At 39.1% G+C, this 26,032-nt stretch overlaps 1 protein-coding gene across 1 annotated transcript in view; it reads left to right on the forward strand.

Moving 5' to 3' along the window:
* Positions 1-11,318: 11,318 nt before the first annotated feature.
* The window catches only part of TRIQK (triple QxxK/R motif containing), an 85,418-nt gene continuing 70,704 nt past the window's right edge, over positions 11,319-26,032 (forward strand). Inside the window, exon 1 of the mRNA XM_084226904.1 lies at positions 11,319-11,332. The gene's annotated coding sequence lies outside the window, so the exon portion shown is untranslated. The remainder of the gene's footprint in view (positions 11,333-26,032) is intronic.

The raw sequence follows: 26,032 nt of genomic DNA on the forward strand, positions 1-26,032 counted from the left end.
ACCCTACCAAACTTCAAGTCTTTTATTCCACTGCCACACAAAATATTACTTATTTACATCAGTATCCAAAGCTTTTCCTTGTCTGTTCCACATTCACCTGATTCTTTTGAAACATAGCTGATGAATCTTGCAGAAGAGTGTCTTCAGAAGAGAGCACAAAATTGGTGTGCAGGGGGCTATGGCAAACACAAAATGGTGGATTTGTAATCAGAATAGAAAAGAGAGCTCTGATTAAAGACTGGGAGCTGCTGTTCTGATCTAGCCAGACAAACACAGGTGTGGCTATAGGAAAAATGCATGAGTACAGCAATTAGAGACAGTAAATTCAAGAGGTAAGCAATTGTATGACAAGTTCTCACAATCTTCTAGTTCTGTATAGATTTTTTTTACTTATCGAGAAAAAAATCCTACTAAAAAAACCTCGTATAATTTAAAAGAGACGATGTGTGAGAGCTGGGATTAGTGAGGGCAAAAGGCTGTAACAGCCAGCATCAGAAGTTTGAAAGTTTCTTTAATACAGCACCTTTCTACAGTATGCAAGTGCAGGGACAAAATGAAGGGAAGAATTTCAGGGAGGGGACTGGGGAAAGAAAAAAGAACCAGCAGAGCTCTCAGCTTTTATCCCCCTGTGTTCTCAGAGGCGTATCCATATCCTCAGTGGCCACACCAGGTGCCAATATTCAAATCTGAGCCCCTATTGGTTTGACCACAGCATCCCCAAAAAAACCTACTTCCTCTCAAACCACGACACAGAGAACATAGCACAATGATGAAATAGATCAGAATGAAGATTTGGAGAGATTAAGTAATTTTAATTTTGACTGAAATCCTTAAAAAAAAAATTCAAGCCATAACCTGTTAGTAATTATGTATGTGGCCTTGGCTGATGGTCCAGAGCAGGAGTTACTTGATATAAGGCTTTAGTGTGAAATGTGACATTTTCAGTACATGTTATCAGCAGTGATCCATCAAATATGTAAGATTACCCACTGGAACCCAGTCGTTTGGCTTCAAGTATTTTTATTTATAGTTTGTGCAGATGCAAATGAAGCAATGAATCTAGGCTGGCATTGGAAGGCTTCAAAAAAAGAAGCACCTTCCTTCTGGCTTGTGCTTTGAGATAGAGAGGGTCAGTCAGTTGAACATCTTATGTTGAACATCTATTGTAAGCTTTAAAGGGACACAACTCCAGGACACAGATCTGGATGTTTGCTCTGTGTTTTGAGAGGGAGGGAGTATAGTAAGTGTTGGTGTTTCAAGGGAGGATGGTATTGCTTGTATTTAATTTATTTTGCTCTTTCTCACTGCTGTTTGGGAAGGAATGGCTTTGAACTCTTAATTGTATATTTTGTTTTTATCAGAGCACAGACCCATCCTGTCCTTTCTCACTCCCCCTCCTTTTCTCCTGCAGTCCTCACTTTACTGCTTTCTTCCTTCTCTCTTGCCTTTCATCTCCCACCCCGACAATAAACAGTCTGGAGCTGAATCCAGAGAGCAGACACAGCTCTGACTCCCTCCCCATCCAGTACAGATCCCAATAAAACTTTAAAATGGCACCCAGATCTTTGCTGTGTGGAATAGCATCTGTCTCTAGCACAAAAGAAAGCGCACACCACAATTAGTCAAAGAGGGGGATTTTCCTCAAGCAATCTTGCTCACTGAAGTAAGTGCTCCTCCCACATTAGTAGGAATGTTTTTGTTTGCAGAAATGAGCACTAGGAATGGAAGCAGCAGCAACTTGAGAAGAGGTGGAGCTTGTGCAGAAAGGATGATGAAGACACTAAGGATTAAGAGCCTGGATGCCTCTTGATGCACCAGGTATTTATGTCAGTAATTCTCATTAGATTTAATGTGAATAACAGTCACAAATCCCCCGAGGACTGAGAGAAGAACAGATTCCTTAATGTTTCCATGAGGAATACTTTGAAACCTTCATAAAACATTCATATTTGATGGAAAGGAAAACCTACTTTAATAAAACATGTTTACCACTATTATACAATCAGCAGTTGGTATTTTATTTACTTGAGTATAATGTATAACATACTTGCATGGTTATTATATATTATTAGGCTAAGATTGCTTTACTTCATATTATTGGTTTGTTTATCTAACATTAACAGTTCATTTTACTGCAACTTCAAAACAGCATTTTAAGAAAGCCAGAACGAGCCCAAGTTTACAGAACAGCTACTTCTCCTTTCTCTAAGACCCTTTTCCTGAATGTGGTTCAAAGGAAGACACAGAACAGATGAGTTTGAAGCAACTGCTGTTTAAGGTTTATTTACTGCCTTAAAGAAAGTTGGAGTTAGCTTGGGGTCCTTTGTTCTGGGCGCTGAATAAATGCAGGAGATTTTCAGAGGGCTAGTTTGTTGACTACAAAGGTGTGTCACAAGACACCTGATATGCCCTAAGGTACTTCACTTCTTGGCTGCTTCCAAAAGCAAAAATTCCTGCAGGCTCTGTGCCTTATATGACAGTCCTGGGGGGCAGGCTCTTAATGCCCCACAGCAAGCAAAATAGCATTAGATGCACAGGTTCAGGCGTCTTAATCCCATCTTTAAAACATTTGATGCTTCCAGAATACATCCAGGGACATTTTGCTTGTGACTGCACACCTTCAATGTCCTTTGGCTACAGAGTAGCACAAGACATTCATAAAACAATGCACACAGCTACTTAAAATACTGCAGGTTGCATATACACTGGTACTGAAATTAATACAAATAATTCTGAGGAGAGCAAGAAAAGCAAGCTGTGCTCACTAAAAACCTTTCTCTGTCCCAATGTAATCACCTTTCCACAGTATTCCAAGTCAAACTCATTGATGAAATTTACTTATCATAGTTTATTTTTAACTCATGTGTGTACATTTTAGAAATTGAGGATAAAATGTGTCCAAGTTCCTGTGCAGCTGGTAAGTACAGGTCTGTGATCCCAGTGTTTTACATACCTTCTAATGGTTGCTAGCACTGCAACCATTGTGAAAATAAGAGAAATACACATTTAAAGCTCACATATCATGAGTAAAATCTGCAACACTTCTTGAGGAAATGTTAAAATGTTCAACATCCATGTTCTCAACAAGTAAATAACACATTACAGGGCTACATTATGACCAGATTATAGCTATTAGTTACTGCTGTGCACCATGTAAATCTCCAGATTCCCCTGGGAAATGAGAAAAATCATTTCAGACTTCAATAACTAACAATCAGTTATTGCTCTGGGCAATAATAAAGCTGAATGCAATTACCTAAAGTGAAGTTAGCAGTGTAACAAATGAAATACAGATTTCTTTCTCTCCTAAAATAAATGTAGCATCTCCTCATCACACACTACTGCATGGTATAATAGGGTCTTCTAAACAGTGTTTTCTCTGAACAGCCTACTTGAGATTTGAAATATATGTGATTAAAACTTATATGAAAAGTTACTTTTTATGACATCACTTGCATGATTAGGGTTAGAAAAAGACTGTTCAGATTCAGGCTATGAATCTGAAAAAGTAAAGCACTCATTCTAAAAAAAAAGATTTTTTAAAAAAGGATATCTGCTCCCAGTAGTACTCCTCTTTCCACAGTAAAGACAATTTACCCCAAAAGGGAAATAGAAAATTTCTGTTCATAAAATGGCTTTGACCAGATTTTTCTCAAAACATGGTAAAGCTGTAAATGCAGCATTTCAGTCTCCATACTTATCCTACCTTCTGTCACATTAATTTATTATTTATTCTGTTAACATGAAAATGTTCAGCCTGTTAGGAAGGAAAAGCTGTTTTTATTTTAAGCTGATTTTTAAAAGAAGTGCTTGAAAACTGAAGTCCCTAGAAGCTAGAACTTTTCTTAACTTAGCACTAGATTGTATAATATAAAACATTTACATAAATTTTTGCAGGATGAGAATTTTTGCATATAACTCAGGAATTAATATTTCAATAAGAATGAAAATACTAGATACTGGATGAAAGAATAATATGCACAAAAATATCCATAATTAAGAATAATAGTGTTTTCAGCTATACTACCTTTCACCTTATTATGTAGAGTAAGTATTAATTCTCCATGCTGAATTATTGCTGATTAATTATCTGCATGTACTTTCTCTTTGTCACTACAGAATTCAATTATCCTGGAAAAGATTTTGCAGTAGAAAGTTAATCCTAATTCCTGATCTTTTGAGAAACCAGTTTTTTATTTATAAATACAGACTGGGTTTGAACCATAAATTTTCCAGTTATTTTGAGCTACTTAAAACTTTTTTTACACCTGATGTTTAAGAAATAGCTTCCTATTATGCAATGGGGTGTTTTTTCATATTTAATCCTACACTGGTGTTGACACCTTTTTACAGATCCTTGGAAGCTAATGACCCCCTTTGAAACTGACCCACTTTTTAGTTATTGGACACTAGCTCAATAGTGTTACACAAAGCTCATTTTTATACATTTTCAGGCAAAAAATATCTTTCTTGTTGTATACTTATATAATGCATAATTCAACATATTAGTTCTATCAGTAACCATGTATTTACAAAATGTGTTGAAGCAATTCCAGTCAGATCTGGCTGCCCTTCATTTTGGTACATGTTTTATTTGAATAAAGATATTAAAAACATGCCTCACTTCGGCTGTACTAATCTAGAATATCCTTTTGAGGTAATTTTGGCTTATATTTAGATCATTCTGATACAAATCTCATTTTTTAAAAAATTAAATCCATGTAGCCATTAAAGCAAAGCAGCATCAAGAAGAGCCTCAATATACAGCAGATAGGATAAAACATTTCGGTGCAAAGCTGCACCACTTTGGTTCAGTATTGTCTCAGTTAACTGGAACAGTGCTTGGCCATTATTTGTAAGGTTTGAGAAGTTCCAGCTTCTTATTGCTCTAATCTTATCCTGGCACTGCAAAGCAAGGAGGAGAACAGGGATGCTCTCCATGAATGCTGTCTGCCACTCTGCTGTTAAGATTCAGTGTCTGAACTCTGGGTTTGATAACATTTAGACCCAGGGGAGAATGACACCCACAAAGCCATATCTCAGCAAAGGGGAATTCAAGACCTCATCACCTTACATCTTTGGACTCGTGGCCAGCCAGGAAACATGGGTTGTCTCTGTACTTACTTTAGTGGTTTGAAGTGCTGACAGAAAAAGCATCCACATTATTCTTGAATTCAGGCTGTGTAAAAATCCCATCTGTTTTCCCTCACAGGTGATGCCAGGATCTTTCTAGGAAGGATCCTTCTGTCTTGTGTCAATCATTACCAAAGGGAAAAGGTGTTGGGATGGGCAGCCTTGCCAGGAACAGCATGCCAGACACACAGGGAGTGAGCTGGTGCCTGGGTGGCTGAAGAGCTCTTGCCACCACTTCTGCTGTCATCCCTCCCAAAATGGCAAAAATAGCCAAGAGGATACTCCTGAAGTTGCTCTCACACTTCAGTGGCCTGTAGTCACAGCACAAGACATAAGTAGGCAGAGGCTGTCAAGCTAAAAGACCTGATTTCTAATTGTGAATTTTGTTGTTAAGATTTTTTACAGAATTTTGTCAGTCCACTTGTGTTTGTGGGAAGAAATGGTAAAGGGTGACTTTTCTCGTAACAAATCAATAGAGCACACATTAAAGATACTAAGAAACAGACAGCGAACCCCAAAAATAGCTATTATTGATGACACACTTTAATAAGGTTTTTCTGGGAATTAGAGCCAGAGAGGCTTTAAGGTTTTTGCCAAAGCTCCAGTTAGCAACAGAAACTCATTTTAATTAAAAAATGAGAACAACAAGGTTGGCCAATAGCAAGTAACATTGAGGATGAAATTGAAAGAGTGTTAAGAATCCACTGCTGGTCTGGAATCATTAAACCATTTTTAAGTGAAGCCAAACAAAAAAATTACAAGTGATACTTAGAAAGGTGGAAAGCTTTAGTCCAAAAACTAATGTTTTGAAACTATTATGGTCACTGCTTCCAAATGAATCAATGCAGTTTGCCAAAGCAAAGCCTTGACAAAGCACATGCTTACTTGTTGGATAAGAAAGTAACTTCCAGGATTAATGGCATGCTTTAATTCTGAATTTGTCACTGATGGGATAATTTTTTGAATAAATCATGCACTCCTATCATCTGTATTTCGGAAAGCATTTTGATAAATTAGGCAGACAGCAGCAGACACCTGTAAAAATTATGTGAGAGCTGATGGAAATTCCTAGTGATAAGAAATCGTAGCAAAACTTCCCAAACCTCAGTTTATTAAAAGAAGGGTTAGTCTGTGGTCTGATTACAGTATATAAGTACCTTCCCAGTGAAAAGATGCTGAAAACTTCTTGGATGGATTAAGACAGAAGAACATTATCTTCTGATGTAAACTATGAATCTGGAGAACACAGACATCCTTGAACTGCTGCCTGTGACAAGCTAAACTTTCTCTGGAATAAGTGTCAGGAGGAGTGAAACAAAACTCTGTAGGAACCATACATACCTTGGTCTGTATCGTGTAATCAATTGAATCACTTTGTCAGCTGTCCATAAAATGTATTGATTATATAAAAGTTTAACAGTGTCCACATTAAACAAACATTTAGTGAGAAGAAATATTTCCAAATAGCCTTAACTGTATCAGCCTAATAATTTGGGACTATCATGCAATTTGGAGAGTACGTACCTCAAAATATATTACAAATAATTTATAAAATTGTATATAGGTTTTTGTTTTCTAGATGACAACACTAATATTTGGAGGCAGTGCAATTCTTAGGTTAATTCTGGCATTGCAAAATCCACATTCATTCTTGGAAGCTGAACTTTTTATTTGATCCTGTAATAGACAGCTATTATTCTGATACTTAGCAGGTAAGCTTTTTAAAATAAAATTAACCAAACTAGTGTCACAGTAACTTTCAAAACATGCTTTTTCCCCCAATACAAAATACACTATTGTAATTACCTAATTAAATCAGCAAATAAGAAAATCTTCCACAACAGAGATGACAGTGGTTCAGGTATAACAACTATGTGTTCTGTAGGTAATTCTATGTATTACGTAGAACAATTATTTGCAAGCAGAAATTTTAGCAGAAAAAGATTTTATTATAATGCTACCAATCTTCACTTAGAATCAGGACATACATATATAGATTTGTGGAGATGTGTGTATATATATATATACACACACATACATATACATAGTGTATATATATATACACACACATATATAATTTTTGAGGTAAGTGGGGATGTCTAAGTGCCCAAATTTGCTTCATAAGAATGGAAAATCTCTACCACACTAAGAGATCTGTTAATATTATAGAATACAAATAAGGAGTTTTTTCCTTTTTATTCTTCAAGGTTCCCAAACAAATCACAGCTTACTTCTGTCTTGTAATAGGGCCTGTTCCAAAGACCTTTGATGCTTCATATCAACTCAACAGGCTTTGGATCTGGCCCTAAAGTAGTAAAACCTTTGTGGAATGTTTATAGATAACCATTTAGTCCGTGCCAGCTTAAGGAAAGCAAAAGGCAATAAATTAAATGCATCTTCCAGTGACATAAGTCTCATGAAGAATTAACTAGGATAAGCACTTACTCTAGCTGGTGCACTGTCGATCTGCACAATGTAGACAAAAATAATAATTAAAACATAGCTTCATGCTGAGATGAAATTTTCAAGGGTGTCTACTGTGTTAAGCTTATGATTTTTTCTGGTTTTGTATTTGCAAGCATAATTACGTCCCAGAGGCAACAGGAGCTAGAGCTTGTCAGTCCCCATTTCCCCCTCTGATAGGAGATTAATTTCTTTACACAGAAATCCAAAAGTTGATGCCAGAGCAATAATAATAATGTAAACAAGTCTTTTATTCTTTTAATCTGGAATGCATAATTTAATGGCATAGTTGTATGAATAATGAAAACATCACATCTACTTTAGACAACTAAGGGTAAACTGAAGGTAACATTTAATGTAGTATTGATTGACCGCATCAACCGAACAAGGGCAGACATCTGTATGGATGACAGCATTTAGGAAAATGCTACCAAGTCTATCAATACAGATTAAAGCAGGGGTGGGATGGAGCAGACTTGATGGCTCAGAGTCCTGGTAATGGAATACAAAGCCTTTCACCTCCAGCACGCTGACTTGAGCCAGCCCAGGTCAGTCTGTCACTGAAAGTCATTACCATGGGACGGTTCAGTGAAATGGGTTTGTCCTAATGGCAGGCTGTCTGTGTCACAAAATGCACCATCCATCATGACTGACATCATGTTGAGATTTTCAGCTGGAAGGCTGGAAGAACAGAGGATGGGCTCCACAACCCTCCTATCCCTGCAGGAAGCATGGGTAAGGACAGTTGTCTGGGGCTATGCTGCAGGGATTTTAGGAATGCCTGATTTTAGGGATAGTGGTGTCAAGCATGATAGGAGTAGGCACAGCACACCAGCAGCATGAAGTTACAGTAGCTCTCTTTTGGATAGATTTGTGCGGAAAGCAAAACAGAGCTATTAAAACAAAAAAAACAAAACCAAACAAACAAAAAAGTAGCAAAATCAGAATTCTTTATTAGGCAGAGGCAAGAAATGACATATAAAAGCTAAATAAAAATGAGACAGATTAGGAAGAAAGGATTTGAAAATGAAGACGTAGTGTGTACAGAGCCAGCATAGGGAGACATTGGAGAGATGCAAAGTGAGGAATTACATGGATAATGGGATGAGCTAAGGTGATTAGTTCCTTCAGTAGCAGTTCTGGTTGGGTATGAGAAGAGCAAGACTGTATCTGTCAAAGCCACCAGAAATTACATTGTTAGGAAGTGACAGGAGCATGAAGAGAGTTTTAGCTTTGTGGTTAGATGGGGAATACTGTAGAAGTTCTGAAGTAAGGTACTACCTGAAAGCTACAATGTTAGTGTGAATAGTAGCCCAAATCAAATAGCTGTTTTATTGGCAATACTGGCTGCAGTTCTGCTAAAGCGATGGGAAAAAACTCTTACTTGGTGATAACAAAATTAATAGAACAAAAATAATTCAGAACATTGTTTCACATCTTTGAACTTGGTGTTTAGACATACATTAGGAGACATCAGGTTAGACAGCAGACAAGTTGGTGCACTTCAGGGAGATAGTTTTCTTTATGTTAATTTAATCTATGTTGTCAACTTGGAACAAAGATGTTGAGCATCATTTCCCAACCTCTTACCTAAAGTAACTAAACTCTAAAAGCTCAGGAATGGCTTCTTGGAGCTTTGCAAAAGATAAATAAAAAAGGAAACCTATTTTCAATGAGCTCAACTTCGCTTCTGTTAAGAAAAGATTCACAAATCAGAAACTTAAAAACCATTGCATATGATGAGGACAAAAAATGACAGATTCCTGTTAAATTATCAGAAGAAGCTGAAGATCTTATGAAAGACCGAAAACAGGAGGAAAAACAGTAGAAGACAGTCACTGAAAACAACGGCTGATATATTTGCTTTAAAAAAATGTGAAATGAACCGATGTAATTTAAAAATACATTGAGAGTTTTACACTAATCTGATCCAGGGATATGACAGCAAACTGATGGGTGTGGCAAGGTCAATAAAAATCCCTCTCTGATTGACATACATTGCAGTTACAGTCACATAATAGTAATGGTACCCCTCTTCTATCACTACTCATAAGAGACTCCACCCAGGCTGCTTCTCATCCCACGAAACACAGCAAGCTTGTCAGTAGCACTTCACTGTCTAAAAGTCAACTGCCCTTCTGACCATTCCATTCTGACCAGTGTGAATCCCTTCTTGCAGAAAAAAAATCACAGTGGGAAACAATTTTCCCATAAAATGAGGATTAAGAATGCAGAAATGAAAAAGTGAAACTAAAATGATGAAAACATCTCAGTGCTTATAGAGTTCTTTTTCATGAAGTCATAATTCCTTATGGCTTTTTTACAGATTAGAATTGAGGCTGCTGGGCATACACTGGTTTATTACTTAGAAGAACAACTGAGTAGTGAAATAAATATTGTGATTAGGTCAAATTAGGTGAAACTGAACTAGAACCAGATGTACTTTGCTACTAAGACTCACATGGACAAAGTCCTCAGCAGTGGTTCAGATAATACAAAATAATGTAGCGTAGAACACTGATCCTGATATTTCTTCATGGAATTTTTCTGGTTGTGATTCTACAGTCAAAGATCACATGTAATTCCTGTTTGAATGTGACTGCTGTTTTTTTCATAGTACCATACGCAAAAATCCATGAGCATAATTGTGAGTTGGGTTTAAGTGAATCATATTAAAACCATCAAGGAATCAAAATGAAGTACTAAAATATTTTACACATATATGCTTTCTGCCCTACCACTAGGAGTATGGATGAAATAAAATTATTGTTGAAAATTTTGAACACACAAAAATCAGAAGGTGCCCAGGGTGGCTGGGGCAACTCCAGTCCCAGAGGGGCACAAGATTTCTTGGGAAGAAAACGTAATGCTGCGTCCAGTGAACTGCCACATTCAAAGCGGCTAAATATCCTCAGCGTGAGATTTCCTGACAAAAGGGTACAAAAAAGGTATTTTGCCACATGACTCAATATCAGGACAGGCTACTCTTCTATGAAACCTGTATCATTTAAAGCATCTATTAATCTTGCTATAGAAATGACTGGAGAAAACGGTGGTTTGGTACGCATGCCAGATACAAACTCTGAGTAATAACTGTTCTGCAGGCTCATTCTCCATGTCATCTAGAAAGATGGGAAAGTTCACCTGCGTACGGCTTTCACTTCCAAAGTTGCAGAGGTAAACAAATGTAAATATTTCTTTTTCTGTGTATCTTTCCTTACAAGGGAGTGCTACGCTTGGTCAATAAGTGCCATTTCTCATGAATCAAGGCATGTACTTTCAATATTAATCAATAAACTGTTCCGAGAGTCAGTGGCCTGCTTCTTGCAGAAGTAAAAGTTGAGGTTCATAATTTTCCACGTGTTTTGTTTTTAGGACTTCGAATCTAAGTTTCCACTTGCCTTGTGATGATGGGGTGCTGCGAACTAGATGATTGTTTATGGTCCCTTCCAACCCAAACCATCCTGTGGTTCTACAATCTGAAAGTGGCTAATTGCTTTTCACTCCACAACTCTGGAGCAACACGGCACCTTCCCTGCAAAACCCTGCAACACACCCGAGCGCCACAGGCCAGCGGCACCCACCCGGCCGCCGCAAGCGCCGCGGGGCCGGGGCACAGCGGGCGGGACTGGGAGGCGGGGACGCTCGGGCAGGAGGTGGCGGGAGCCCCGCTAGCACAGGAAGTCGCCCCGGCGAGGGAGGAGGGAGGAGGCGGAGCTCTGCCGCTCGGCCCGAGGTACCGCGCCGCGTCCCGGGGCGGGCGAGCGGCCGCGGCCGCCGGGCCCGAGCGGGCGCTGCCCCGGCCCCGGCCCCGGCCCCTCCCGGCCGCGGGGGCGCCGCCATTGGCCCGCGGGCAGGGAGGGCTCGCGCCGGCGGCGCGCGCGGCCGGCCCGCTGACAGCGACGCCCGCCTTGGCCCGCCCTGCCATTGGCCGGTGGGAAGCGCGCGGCCCCGCGATTGGCCGGAGCTCGCTGTCAATCCGGGCGGCCCCGCCCCCGGAGCGCGGGCTGAAGGGGCTGGGGCGGGAGAGGGTCGGCGGTGCGGTCGCCATATTGGGCGTGGGCGGGAATGTGTGCCGTGCTGCGCTGTCCTGAGGTCGCGATTGGTGTTCCGTTTCACCGTGCCGGGACCCCTCGACTGGCAGGGCTACTTTTCCATGCTCGAAGAAGTACGACCCTCACCAGGCAGCCAGAGTGAAGGGGAACAAACCCCTCACCGAGGTGACCTCGGCGGGGCTGTGTTCGAGGCCTGGCCCGGGCACGCCAGCGGGGCCGAACTGGCCGAAGCCTGCAGTGCCTCCATGGGAGGATAGCTCACTATTTTCCTTCGTGAGCACATGCTCACATGCTGCTGGCCCGTGGTTTGGTGTGTGTGCACACAAAACTCTGTCTTGTGTGAGGTTTTAGGGTGTCTGGAGCTGGACAATCCGCTGCTCTGTGTGTGCTGGCCCCCCACGTGCAGTGAGACTGGGCCGTGTAGTGCTGGTGGATGTGTTCGGCCGGCTGTGGGTGTGCAGTAAATCTGATGCAACCCAGAGTGTTGAGCTGGCTATGTTTGCCTTACAGGCGTGATGTGTTCCGGGTACATTGGACTCCTTTGTGTTCTCTGCAGAGTGCTCTGGTCATGCCTGTGCTCAGAAAATCCTGCACAGAAATATCTGAGAATATGTGAGCTGCAAAAACTTCTAAATGTGAAGTGTTGGCAGGGGATTCTCTGCCACACTGTTCATGTGGCTTTCAAGCTGCTCCACCTTCCATCAGCCCACACAGTTACAAGGACAGATCACGGTAGTATCGGAGACCCCCTCTGAAAGAGCTTATGGTGTAATTGGGCAGTATATGCAGCACACACCTTCACACTCAGTAATTCAGTTGCATGTCATAGGTTCGGAGTTCCTTCCTTTTGGAGCCCAGGCTCATTCCTAAAGAGCTAATCAGAATGGAAGGGTACCTGCTATTAAAGATGTATTTCTATAGTGGAAAACTATATAAAGTGATGTTTGAGAGATACACTCAGTTCTACAAATACGGGGAAAATTGAACCATTTCTTCAGTACTGTGGTTTGGCATGTCATCCTTGGCTGAATCACTTTGCTCTTTGGTACAAAATGGGCTGGAGACAAACCATTGTTCACGAAATAGCTTGTCTGCTCGCCTAAAGAAAAATTTGGCCAGTTTTTTTGTTGACATGATTGTCTTTCATCATTCATTAATACAATTTATCATCTAGGACTTATTATATGTCATTGTGAAAGTTGGAAATATGTAAGTCTGCTTCAGATACAATTTATGTGTAAGTCTTCTAGCTAAACCTGATTGAGCAGGAGTAGATGAGCAGGAGTAGATGAGCACAAGTAGATGACCTCAAAAGGTCCATCAACAATCTTGGGAATTCTGTGAATTCGATTTATGTAGTCAAGAAGAGATTATCACAATGTTCTACAACTAACTTATTGAGCTTAAATTAGTATTTTGCTTTTGCAAAAACAATACAGAAAATACTTTCTCAATGCAAATGTGGGAGCTCTTCAGATATCCAGGTTTTGAAAGATTACTTCAAATCAGATTACTAAAGCAGAGATGGCTTTCAACAGTCGTAAAGTTTCTTATGTATTTAGCTTTAAGTCTTACACTGAATTTTGTACAAAGACATATATGTGGCTTTTATAAAGTCATATAAGCCAGACTATGGTTTCTATATCAGATACAAGTAACTGAATTCCAGAGTTTATTACTGCATCACATTGAATGACCAGCATTTTTCCATATGTTGTTCCTTAAGAACATACTTTAGAGAAAGATAATACTTAAGGAGATACATACATTCTTCATAAAATTGGGAGTAAAGGCAGTGCCTTTGTTACTGGTTTTTGCTGGGTTACTTGTGGGTTTTTTCCCATGAATTTGAACTATGCAGAGTAAGTTTATATGCATTGAAAGATGCTGCACTCACTCCTGCCCATTCTGGATCTCGTAGTTCTTGCTGTTAGACTCTGCAGCCCCTTCAGATTAGGAAGCCAGTTTGTGTGCCAGTTTGAAAATCTTCTACCTCACTCTTGGTCAAAAATACAGAATGAAGTCTAGTCATGTAAGCAAATATATTAACTTCTGGTACCACTCAGGGTATTTTTAGGATTTACTTAATTCAAATATTTCAGCCAAATTCCCGCAGCCCAGTCTAAAGGGCATCTGTACTTTATGGCAGTAGCTCCAGAGAACATCCAGTTTTAGTAGACCCTACATAGAAAACAAGAGAGAAGTTGTTTTCTTTGGATTATATTTTTGCAGTGCAGTGAAGGTACTGTTCTTGAATTTTTCTGTGAAATTGGTTTCTCTAGACCATGAATTAGTTTTGGTTAGATAATTTTAAATACTTTTTAAAATTAATTGATACTGTGAAGACTAGTTACTGTTAATCACAGTTGGAATTTGAGAGTTTCTGTGAGTTTTTATTATGACTAGGAAGTTGTTAGGTTTCTTTCTTTGAGATATTTCCATATTAATATAAATTTTGCATTAATGCAAGCTGTGAATTATAGGAGAGGCTAGGAGTTGGGCTAATGTTAGAAAATTGTGTTGCCTGTTAAAAAACACTCTGTTAAGTACCTGTGAAGAAAAAGTGAATTATTATGTTTGCATGTTATGAGATATGTGAAGAGAATGCAACATAGGTGATTGTAAGATGTAGACAAAGAAGGCAGTCATTTCTATTTGCAGTAGAAGTCTCCCCCAGTCCTCTGACTCTCATACAGTGCTACTCTTGTAAATGCAGTTACTCCTGGGAAACAGGAGTGTGAAAGTCAATGTTTTCTGACCCAAGCTCTGCCTTAAATTTTTCTGCTCTTGTGGATTTTTTCATTTGCTTGCAGGTTTACTTTGCTTGAGGAAAATATGTGAAGAGATTTACAAAATAAATACTAGCTGATCATTTTTCAAAATAAAAAATGAAGTGCTTTTCAGTGAATGGCTATCCTCATTCCAAGTGAAGTCTGCAATGATTAAATATTAAAATGATCCATGGTTTAAATTATTATAAAAATTTTTCAGGAGATTATTACAAAGATTAACATTTTAAATGTTTTAATAGTCCCATAGTTGATCAATCTTAGGCACAGTGAAACTGCTTTTAGTTAACTAACCTGATGATCCTATATATCACTGCAGTATTATGTACAACATAAACCTTGTGGGATGATTGGTAGAGGAGATGAAGAAACAGTGTCTCTTATAGCTCTTTAATAATCAGGTTTCTTGAAGTATTTTTTGATACACAAAATAAGCTGGTAACAATTTTTTTTTCTTTTTGAAAAGAAAATAGGAAGGAAAGGTTGTTGTAGAAAAAATGTGCTGTTTGCTGTAGAGCAAGGAGCTGTTGTTGCATGTAATGACAAACTTAGATGGTCACTGGCATGGCTGTGGAAGAACAATGTGTGTTTGCAATGTGTGTTCTTGCATGTGTGTTTTCAAATAGAACTTGCATTAATGCAGCTTAATATCACAGAATTATCTGCAACAGCCTATGATTCCTGATACATTTTTATTCTTTAGAATTTTGTTTGAAGGTCATGGGAAAATGTCATGGAATCCCAGGTGCTTTTATATCACTAGCTGCGCACAGACACCCCTGTAATCAGTGAGTTGAGTAAATATTTGAGGCATTCCTGACAGGGACAGTGCTAATTCCTTTGTTTCTCATTTGTTCTGCGTTTTTTTAGCCACAGGGCAAAAATCATCATTAGTGATTTTTTAAGTCTGATTCTGGCTTTCTAAACACACACTGCAGTGATACAGTGGAGCTGTGCACAATACAGTTTGTTGTGTCCAAGATTTTTGCAGTTTTAAATATAATACATACATAATCAAAATATTGTTCATTCATATGTTGTGATTGTTCTTGTCATCATCCTTCACTCAGTATGTTTAACAATCAGAAAAGAGGCAGAATTGGGAAGAAAAGCTTATGAATTAGCCAATGTAAACCTAGAAGGGTTTGTAAAGAAGGATTGGAGATAGGAAAGGAAGGGTGCAGTAGAAATCCAGGGCTTGATGTTGAGCTGGTAAAATGAATAAATAAGGAAAGACTGTTCTGCCAGCAGAAACTTATGATGGAGAAGTCATGGCAGAAAGGACAAGTGTGAGAGGGGAAAAGAGCAAATGATGGTAGTAGGTTAGTGTTGGGAATGATACTTGGAAAGTTAAAATCCAGAGGACAAGCTGAAGCACACCATTTTCTACACAAATTTGTTGTCACTTTTCAATGCTATTATTTCTAGTTTTGGGTAAGACAACAAATTAAAAATGGGGTTGCATTCTCTGTAGTTGTTTGCCTCTAGCCAGAAAGCTAAATTAATTCTCATATATTTCTATTAAAATAAAGTAAGTAGTGAAACAAAATAATAACCTTTTATATCATGAGCTGTTTTTTATATTGGGGAAACAGATTGGGTTGCAAATGTAGTAGGTTTCGAAGTCTCAATTGTTGTCTCCCTGGCTGTGCTGTGTTGTAAATGAAGAAAAGGTTACATTTACCCATGATAATTCCCTCTCACATTTACATTATCAATCAGCCTGTGTAGCTTTTAGTGCTTTTATCTATTATGTTTTCATTGTAATCTTTATAAATGAAGTTCTCAATTCTACAAACTCTTATGCTGAAATTTATTCACAAATGGCTCTGACAGATGTAGTCTAGAAGCCTTAAATGCTGTAGTTTAAGTTGGTGCCAGCTGGTCGCTTCTCCCCACCCCTAAGATTGCAGTCTGTATGGAGGAGCTGGTAATACCTGCCCCTCAGTTCACTTCCCTCACCTGAGCTCACACTCCTTTTAGGGTGCTGTGTGCTGATGTGGAGGCTGGGAATCAGATCCTGGGTCCTGGGCACAGAACCTACCCCCTTTTGTTGTCCTTTCTTACAGCCTCCTAAACTGTGGCAGGAGATTAAGCACCTGGGTCAGCAACAACTTAAAGCCTCTCAGATACCCAGAGCTTGTTGAAGAAATTCCTCTGTGGTTTTGAGTTGAATATGTTTTAAAACTTTTTTTTAAATTACCTATGTTTTCAATTTGTCACTGTATCAAGTCAGTGTGAGGATATTTCCAAGCTTGGCTTTACCATATCACCACCTCTGCTTAAACTCTGACTTCTGTCTACTTTTAGAAGTGATCATGCCTAAAAGCTTATATTAAAAACCATAGATCTTTCTTTCATGTAATATGTACGCTATAGAAATTGTTTAGTAGGCCGTGTGTTTCTCTCATTGTGTGAGGAGCTGGTTACACCGCCTCCAATTAAGATTGCATCACTTACTTTACTGCTAGACCAGTTTTGTATTACTTACACTCTTGCCAAAAGGAAATTGTTAACCTGAAGCAGTGGATTACTTGTTTTGTTTTTGTGTCTTGACTGTCAAAGTGAAAGCACACTATTTATATAGCTAACATTTAAATTTGGTTAGGTCCTTGATTTACTGTTACTCAACTAAAATTAATTTTAAAATTCAAACTGTACAGTAACAATAAAATGGATAAAGAGCTGCTGAGCTGCCAGCACTCAGAAGTTATGGCTGGGAGGCCACTGGCAGTGGTTGACAGCCTGTGGGGACTTGTCCCAGCATTCGCATCAGGTGTGATGTGCTTGTCGTTTTGGTCAGTTGTCTATGTGTAAACATACAAGCATAGAAGCATAGTGGCAAAGGATGCATAGTTCAGTGATTGCTGGATTGATGAAGAAAGGATGAAGTTTAAAGCACGGCTGAGATCATGGTAACAGGAGTCTGTTAGAATGTAGTTCATGTGTGTGTGCCAAGGAACAAGGAATGCTGGATGTGTGTGCAGAATGGAAAATTCTTAGCTTCTAGAGGTGTGGCTGAGGGAAGACTTAGAGGTTTGTGAGGAAAGTCCTGTAGACAAAGGGGCAGGGCAGTGTCAAGTGCAGGGCAGTGTCAAGAACGTGCTGCCTAGGAGAGGTAGAAGCACGGTTTGAATAATAAGACCAGTGCAGGAATGTTGCGTCTAGTTTTATTTTGATGGAAAACCTGTCCTGAAAAATTTGAAAGCGTGATGAAGGTCCTGAACAGACTTAGTTCTATTTGTAGAACTGCCCTTGGGAGGTGGGTTTGAGATTGGGTTCACGCTTGCTGTGGTGTTTCTGACCACACATCTGCCTTACCTCAGCCAGCTCTCTTAGCTCTCCCTCCCACCTGGTTGCTGCAGAGGCCCTCCTGCATATGTACTGTTATTGTCCTAGGCAAGGCTATGCTGAATCTGTTTCAATTTGTCATTTCTTCCCCATGCAGAGGACATGAGAAGCATTGTTTCTGTTTTGTTGTATATATATATGCAGCATGAAAAGCTTTCAAGAATATGTTTTTTCAACAAATTAGAATATTATTTTAATGGTGCTGCTAAGAATTGCAGCAGCTAATAGTTTACTGGTTTTTTTAAATTCTGAAATCATGAAATGGTAAAAGCAAGGGTGGATATTGCTTTCCTTGGAATTTTTTGACATGCTATTTAATTTATGAATGAATCTTCTGTAATTTGGAGTGAAAAGGTTAATAAAGCATTGTTAGATTGATGCTTACGTTTTATTCTGAAAGACAGGATAATTTGACAGCCTGGGTTTTTTTGGTATCTTTCTGTGTATACAAAGCTAGAGACAAGCAGGCTAAAGAGGGAGGGTGTTCTGAAAAAAATATTATAGAGACAAAACCTATTGAAAAAAACTTGAAACTATTTTCATTTTAAGTACACCAGTGGGGCTAAATAATGCTAATAACTTCTGTTAGAGTAACAGATCATAATAATTTAAAACTAAAGTTCCTGGCACACTTGCTAATATCTTTTATGATTTCATTAAAATACATCTGAAATAATTTACAGAGCAAGGCTTCTGGGTGAATTCTTCCAGTTCTGCATGGGAAGAGTGCCTGTTTATCTTCATGCATGTTTATATAGACCCGTGGAAATTATGATGTAAATGTGGATGCTGTTCTAAAACATAGCCATATATGCAGACTAAGGAATTCAAAGCATTTGTATTCTGTCATTTATTGCACACAAGTAATGTATATTGTATAGGCTTAGTTCAATTCTGTATCCTGACCATAGAAGGGCACTATAGAATATGTACTCTACCTTGAGGGGACCTTGAAGGGGAGGGAATAATGTGTGTAGGAAAAAGCTCAGGGTGATGACCAAACCAAACTCTTACCAAACTTGTCTCTTTTTTGGTTTTGAGCCTTCACATTTATGCACATTGCTGGAAAGAGTGAAGAGCTGGAAGGGTGTTTCCCTTGTACTATACTGTTACACATTTTTATTTACTCACCTTACTAAAATAAATATATAGATCCGTGTGGAAACAACTGGGACAGCTGCAAAGCTGAGTGTGGGGATAAAGTCTTCTGAAAGGTAAAAGAGGAGGCAACTCAGCTTCATTTTCGGAGTTGACCCAGCTCTCCTTAAACTTTTAAAGTTACTTACAGAGCTGTACAGCTGTTGATACAGTAGTGGCCAGACTGGGCCGTTATAGCAAGAAGGGAACAGACCCGTAGTTTCTTGTGATGTTGGTGTGTTCTTAAGAAGACCAATCTGAACTCATTTTACTGTATGCTCTAGAAGGTTTTTCATTGTTGTATGTCACTTAAAAGGCTAGATTTCAGGCAGTGCAATCACCTTCTCCTAATAAAACTTTATGGCAGAAGCACACATTCTGCTTTCCCTCTAGCCAAGGGTATGTGCAAACCCCTTGTCCTGGTTTCTCACCCAAGGACTCCCTAGTGCTTAGAGATATGGACTCAGGAAATTTGAGCAAATGGAGTGGATTGTCATCTGCCATTTTATCTCAGGCTAGATTCCATAAGAAATGCTCACAAACTGCTTTTCAAATGATGTCTTTTAACAGTTTTACTACTGTTCTGTTTGTAACTGGTTTGTGGTATAGGAATCTCTCATCAGTGGTATCTCTTAGGCCAGAAAAAGCCAACCTTTAATGCCTTAGAATTCAGGATCTCACAAATGAGCCATCTTCTAAAGCAGCCACCCATAAAAAAGTGTTGAATTTTGTATTTCACTACTATTTTCATGGTAAATAAAACTTCACTCATACTGAATTACTCAAAACAAAATGAATACTTTTTAAAATGTTTTTATCTCAGTGTCACCTTTCTTTTGGCATTCTTCTGGACAACGAACCCTGAAGCAAAATCTCTTCCTTATGACACACACCTGCATGTTCAGAAGCAGAGGGAAGAGATGGGGCTGTAGTCTCCTCCAGCCCTGTTCCCATTAGTGGGAAGAGCCATGTAAAGAGCCCAAACAGGCATTTGCACAATTGGTGTAATCCAAAATCTTTAGCTGTTCACATGACGTTCTATTTCAACTGATAATTTTCTGCTGGTCGATGGTTTTTCATTTTGCTGCCTTTCTTCCCAGCTGTACTCCACAATTTTCTCTGCCTTAAAACGAGTCAAGGAAACAGTTTACCAGGTTTTCTGATGATTATCAAAGCTTATATTTTAATTTGGTGCATATAAAAGTTTTAGCCTGATTTTGATCCATTCATTTATTTCAATCTTTGTTCAAGGTTCAGATTGTAGCTAGATATCAATGATCTTACACTCCCCTTTTTGCCCAAATACAACATAAAGCTCCCAAAGAGATGGTATCATGTAAGCTATTACTTTATTCTTTATCTTAAAAATCATTGCCATTAATGGGATCTCTAGGTAGTTTTCAGGAGAGCTAAATCTTGAGCAATTTAGATAAGATCTGCAGAGCCTGTACTTGGCCTATTGTTTTGAACAACTTGGGAAACTACTGAGCTGATGTTATTTATGCCATATTAAACTTCTCACCCACTTATGGCCGAAACCTTCAAAACGAAATAGGACTTATTTTTGAAAATGATGCTGTTAACATCTATGGGTCTGTGTTCACCAAGGCTGACTATTAAGCTCATTATTAAATGTTGTAGGGCTGAACATTTTTTCTGTTAACACTTAAGTTAGCTACTGGTTATCTACTGGTCTTTGTCTCAATTTTAAAGAAAGAAAGTACAAAAAAAGATATATTGTGTTAAGGCTGATGAAATGCATGGCATTTTTATGTTCTGATCTTTATGGGGAAGATCTGCATCTGGGTGGAGTCCTGTGCCATGTGTTGCAGGAAGACCCTCCTCAATCGGGGATGTTGGACCAGATGACCCACTGTGGTCTCTTGTAACCTGACCAATTCTGTGATTGCTCTGTCTTTAATGAGCTGTTGAATAATGGAGGAAAAACCCACCAAATTAAAACTCCTTATACTTAATGTTTCTTTTGCCTGGTGACTAGACTAGATGATTTTTTTTTTAAAGCTGAGTTGTTTTCCTGAATGCTTAATACGGCATGTGAAACAAGCAAAAAAAATGGCATAAAATTATTTTTCTTCATTCATAGATCAGCCTTTTTAATACTTATTGAGCTGCAGTAGCTTCAGAGAAAGGAAAAAAACGTGCATTTGTTCTGAATGCTGGATGGAGAGATTACTTGAAGCAGTGAGCTTCAATGGGCTCGTCTGAGAGTGACCAGCACTTTCGGGGCCTGGAGCATGCTTGCCACGATGACTGACGAAAGAGGCGAAGGGCGGGTCTTTCTTTGGAGATCTGAAAGCTGTTTATTGCTTCCAAGGGGCTCCAGGGACAACGACAAACTTGGCCTGCGGGCACAGGGTTTTATATGGGGGAAAAAGGGGTCGATCTGAGGGTCAAGGACCAGTGGGAGCAGGTGAAAGTGGTGCGGGGGGAGGGCAGCCAACCAGGGGAACCAACAGGGTAGCAGGGGTGGAACACTGCAGCAAACTGGGACCAGTGGGGATCGGGAGAGGGGAGAACACAAATAGAGTGAGCGAGGGTTGAACTGGGGTGGAACAACTGTACAAACCAATAGAACTTAAGATGTTACCATGTGCCTGCAGAGGCCTATGGGAGGGAGGCACTTCTGACCCTAATCTTAGCGGGGTGTTTCTCCTTGCCTGCTTTGGCCTCTCCAGGGCCGAGGTGTTAGAGCTCTGGTGGCAGGCCTTTAGCCCTCTAGGATTATCCTTTAAGTCTTGTTGTACACCAGGTTTAGTAATGGAACTAATAATTTAGTTTTGCTGAAGTGTTACAATTAGGTTTATGCGGACTGAATTATTATTTGCTGCTGTCATTTGCAGAGTGCTTTCAACTTTTGCAGGCTTGCTCAGGGTAAGAGGGGAAGCAATCATTTGGACATAAACATGTGACCAATTTTGGCAGTTACTATGACTTGAAGTTGTATGATGGGACGTTGGGTGATACTACAGTGAAATATGTTACAGAAGTGCACATTTGTCTGCCTCCCAACTTTGTGCCTGCATGATACATTTTCTCTTCTGGTTTTCAGTTATTAAGATAATTTTAGAAAGTGGATATCAATGATAGAATTAATGGAGAAGAATTAAGTGGAGACTTAACCTCACAACTTTAAAAAGTTTGGGTGTTTTATAAACAGTATGAGAGCATGAAAAGAAAGGAAACATTACAACAGGTTCAAACTGTCTTGTTGTGAGATATTACTTTAAAAAACTATTTCCGCTTTTAATTGCTGAAATAATTTGCTCTGAAATCCTTTGGTTTTAGTAGTCTTAAGGTAAGGCAAGTGAAAAGAAAGGCATCGCAGAAATAAAAACATGTAAATATGAAATTGCTACCTGTTCCAGTTTTTGTGTGTGTGTGAATAACTTTAGAAGTCCCAAGATTTATTTTCAATAAATGTCATTGTCCCATTTGCAATATTGAAAACTTTGTGAAACACTGTTCTCTGGATGGTTGAGAACTGTAGTTTAGGATGGATATACTAAAGGGAAGGATAATCCCTAAATACTTCTTCTCACTGGAGGAAGAAATCAGAATTTAATTTCCATCAAAAATGAGCCTAAGCCTAAAAATCTACAAATGAGAAATTAACAAGTGTGTGTAATCGAAGCATTCAGGCTTACAGCAAGGTCATGGCTTGTGGCAGTTCAAGGAAAGAAGTAGCATTTAGGAAAAATGGAACTTTTGTCAGTTCCCACAACTAATGAGGGGAGAACAGAGGCCCTAATTTCTCATTTAAGGAAGGGAAAGAAGTCACTCTTCCCTTCCTGTAACACCTAGGAGGGCAAAGCAGTCTCTGAGACTTTGGAGTAAGACTTCAGTAAAACCGTATGGCCCTCTATTGCATTTAATAATGGCAACTTCGTATCTTACTGGAAGTGCTTAGGCAGACTTAGCTGGTTTTGAAATTTAAGGTCTTTAACCTCTAGCTTTATACCTGTTATTTAAGTTAGTCCCTACTTTATCAAAGGAAATGAGTGCTGAAGGGGTATGTGGCGGGGATCAAAGAGGGAGTAAAATTGCTGGGATTTAACTGTACTGCAAAAGTGTCCTCTGCTGACACATCTGTCTCACGTCCCGGCTAGATGGTGACAGTGGGGGGGAGACAGTCCCCCTTTTCCGGGGCTCCACAGGATCCCAGCTACCAGTGGAGGTGCAGTGCAGAACAAAGGACAGCAGCAGCCCGGGCCTGGGGTGGCACTGGGTTCCTTTATTTGATGTTACACTCCCCGAGTCTCGGGGTCCCAGGCAATGAGCTGGGGGCAAACAGCAGTTTATAAAGGGGGGCAGGTCTCAAGGGAGGATACAATGTAAGAACTGTGGGTGGAATACTAGACAAGGGATACAAGGGAGGAAAACTGCTTGGGACAGAAGGGGTTAACAGCTGGATGTGGGAGGAAGGGGTTTGAAACTTGGCAGAAAAGTAGCTAAGTAGCAAAAAGATGAGACACCTGGCTCAAGTGAATAACAAAGGCAGGTCTGTGTCCTTCTAACACAGAGGGAGAAAAAACCCCAAAAGGACAAATCAAACAACAACCTGCAAAATAAAAACGCGATGCAACACACGTCAATTACTCAGACGAAATAATTGTTTCTCATTGTACTGTTGACTCTATGAACTTTTGACTCTTGAGGCAGAGAGCTGTGCTTCACCCTGTTTTGTGTGGTGGTGGTGGGGACATCTTCCCTACACCTCGTGCCCCAGAGGTGTCTGTACAGCATCTGCAGGTGCTCCCATGGAAGCCCTATCCATCCTTGGTGGATCTGCCTCTGGGCAATGGGGTTCTCTGCGTGTCTGCTCTTCTACCCTTTGTAGCTCTGATTTCTACCATAGTCCCATGTCTTCCCTCTCCCCCCAAAAATGTTTAGACAGATTCAGTTATTTTGAAGAATGTTACTCTGAAATATGGTGTCAATTACTGTGTAATTGTCCCTTTAGTGGAGATTACTTTTCTCTCTCTGAAGTACTACATTTTGAACTGTCTGGCAAGGCAGAAATGAACCTTTTGTACTGATTTTTTTCCTTCGTGAACTTCTTTAAGGATATTTTCTTGATGCATCAGTGCCATCATAGATTAATGAAAATGGGGGGGGGAAAGTTCCTCTTTGGACATTTGGAATTTTAAATTCGTTCAGATGAAGATCTGTCTTCATATTAAATGGAATATATGTTTCACACATGCTATAGTTCTACTCATCTCTAAAGTAAGTAGGGAATCTTGTTCTGAAGGCGTAACAATCCTAACTATTGCATTTCTTTCTTCACCCATTGCAAAGGGAGTGGACATGGCCCCCTGTGAAACTTGTGTGTCTGAGTTATGTTCCTGAAATTTAGTGGGATTAATCTGTGTTGTTGATGAAATTAGTTTTTCAGAATATATTTCCTCAGGATTTTGAAATATTCACAAGGATATGCTCAAAATTCCTGTGAACTACCACGTGTTTATTACTTTTGTTAAATAAATGCAGAGTTAATTTCATGCAGTTTATAGGTATTGTATAGCTAAAAAACAACAGAGCATCGCCTTTCCCTGTAGTGCAGCGGGTCATAAATGGAAGTAACAATGTGTGTTTTATTCCTAGTGCTTACATGAAGCTATGAAACAGCCTGATATATGTCTGAGTAAAACTTGTAGTTCCTAAATTGTTTGAATCTTGGGATGTGGTACAGTGTTTGTTGTCCTTGTGTAGAATGTTGAATTTATTTTAATATCTGACTGGAGTTATGGATCCTGTGTTTTTGATTAATTTTCCTGAATTTAATTAAATTTAAATCACCTCTGCTGCTGTCAAGGTTAAATTAAGTAAAGAAGTATTGCATTCCTTTTATTAACATAAGAATAAATAAATCCCCAGATAAAGCAGAGATAGATTCTGCAAGAAGCAGCATGGACAGGGGACTCTTTCCCTGGAAATAATAGTCTCACTCTTTGAGAGAGACTTTCCAGAGGAATGGAAGACTACTGTAAGGCTTACCAAAAGAACATGAATGTATTTTGTTTGTAGGTTGTTTTTTTTTTTAAGGTAGTAATAGTAGTAAAGATTTTTAATTCTTTTTCTTGGATACAGTATGGTTAAATAATTAATCTACATTATTTTAGCAATTTTGGCTGCAGGCTGCTTCCACTAGTGTGTAGACAGACCTTAGTTACTGTACTTCAGCAGTACAATAAAAGAAATCCAGTTATAATAAGCAGCAGCAACAATTTCCAAAATACCTAAGTCCAGATGGCTTTCCACTTTAGATTTAGTGCTACCAGTTCTTTGGGATAACTTGATGTTTCCAGATGATCCAATTTGCTCCTTGAATTTTACCTGAGGTAGATAAAAAGGCTGGTTTTGCTTTCTTGTAGTTTGTAAATATTTTACTATCCATTAGTTATTAAGCTATCATCTATGGAGTTAACTGGGAGAAGACCAGTTCCTTCAATGATATCAGTAAGTTTTCATAGCATCTTTGAATCACGTTAAAAAGGAATCAGTTTATGAATTCAGATGATCAACCTGCATTACATCCAACAAAACAAACAAAGAGTTATGTTTAAGGTAGATATCTATTTGCAATTAAAGATGAGGAGCTTTTACATATATACAAATGGCAAAGACTTGGTTCGGTACCTTTACGTTCTGTAGTGGTTCTTTTCTGTCCTGAAGTTTTACTTATTTTCCCTCAGCTGACTAACTATGTGTCAGCTACAAAACCAGTAATTTCACTGATTATTTCTTTAATGTGTCCACTGTTAATATTTAGGCAACATACTGGGAGAGTGCAGGCATGCTGTCGGATAGCACTGCTAAGAAAGTTTGTACACATGCAGATATGCATGTATTGTGAGTGTGCACTGATTTACATTTTAAGGCTTATTATTGCTATTAATCATTTGTATTGCACCAATAATGTTCAAAGTGCAATCTCTGTATATGTAGATCCTATTCTTATTTTTTATTAGTATTTCTACAGTCATTCATAGTAAGTTTCTATTTCATTAATGTAATTTCTTCAGTTTTTTTTAGAAAAAAACCTGGTGTAGAAAATGCTATGTATACATCAAGAAAAGTGAG

The sequence above is a fragment of the Fringilla coelebs genome (genome assembly GCF_963513975.1).
Source record: "Fringilla coelebs genome assembly, chromosome: 1".
NCBI classification, from domain to species: domain Eukaryota; kingdom Metazoa; phylum Chordata; class Aves; order Passeriformes; family Fringillidae; genus Fringilla; species Fringilla coelebs.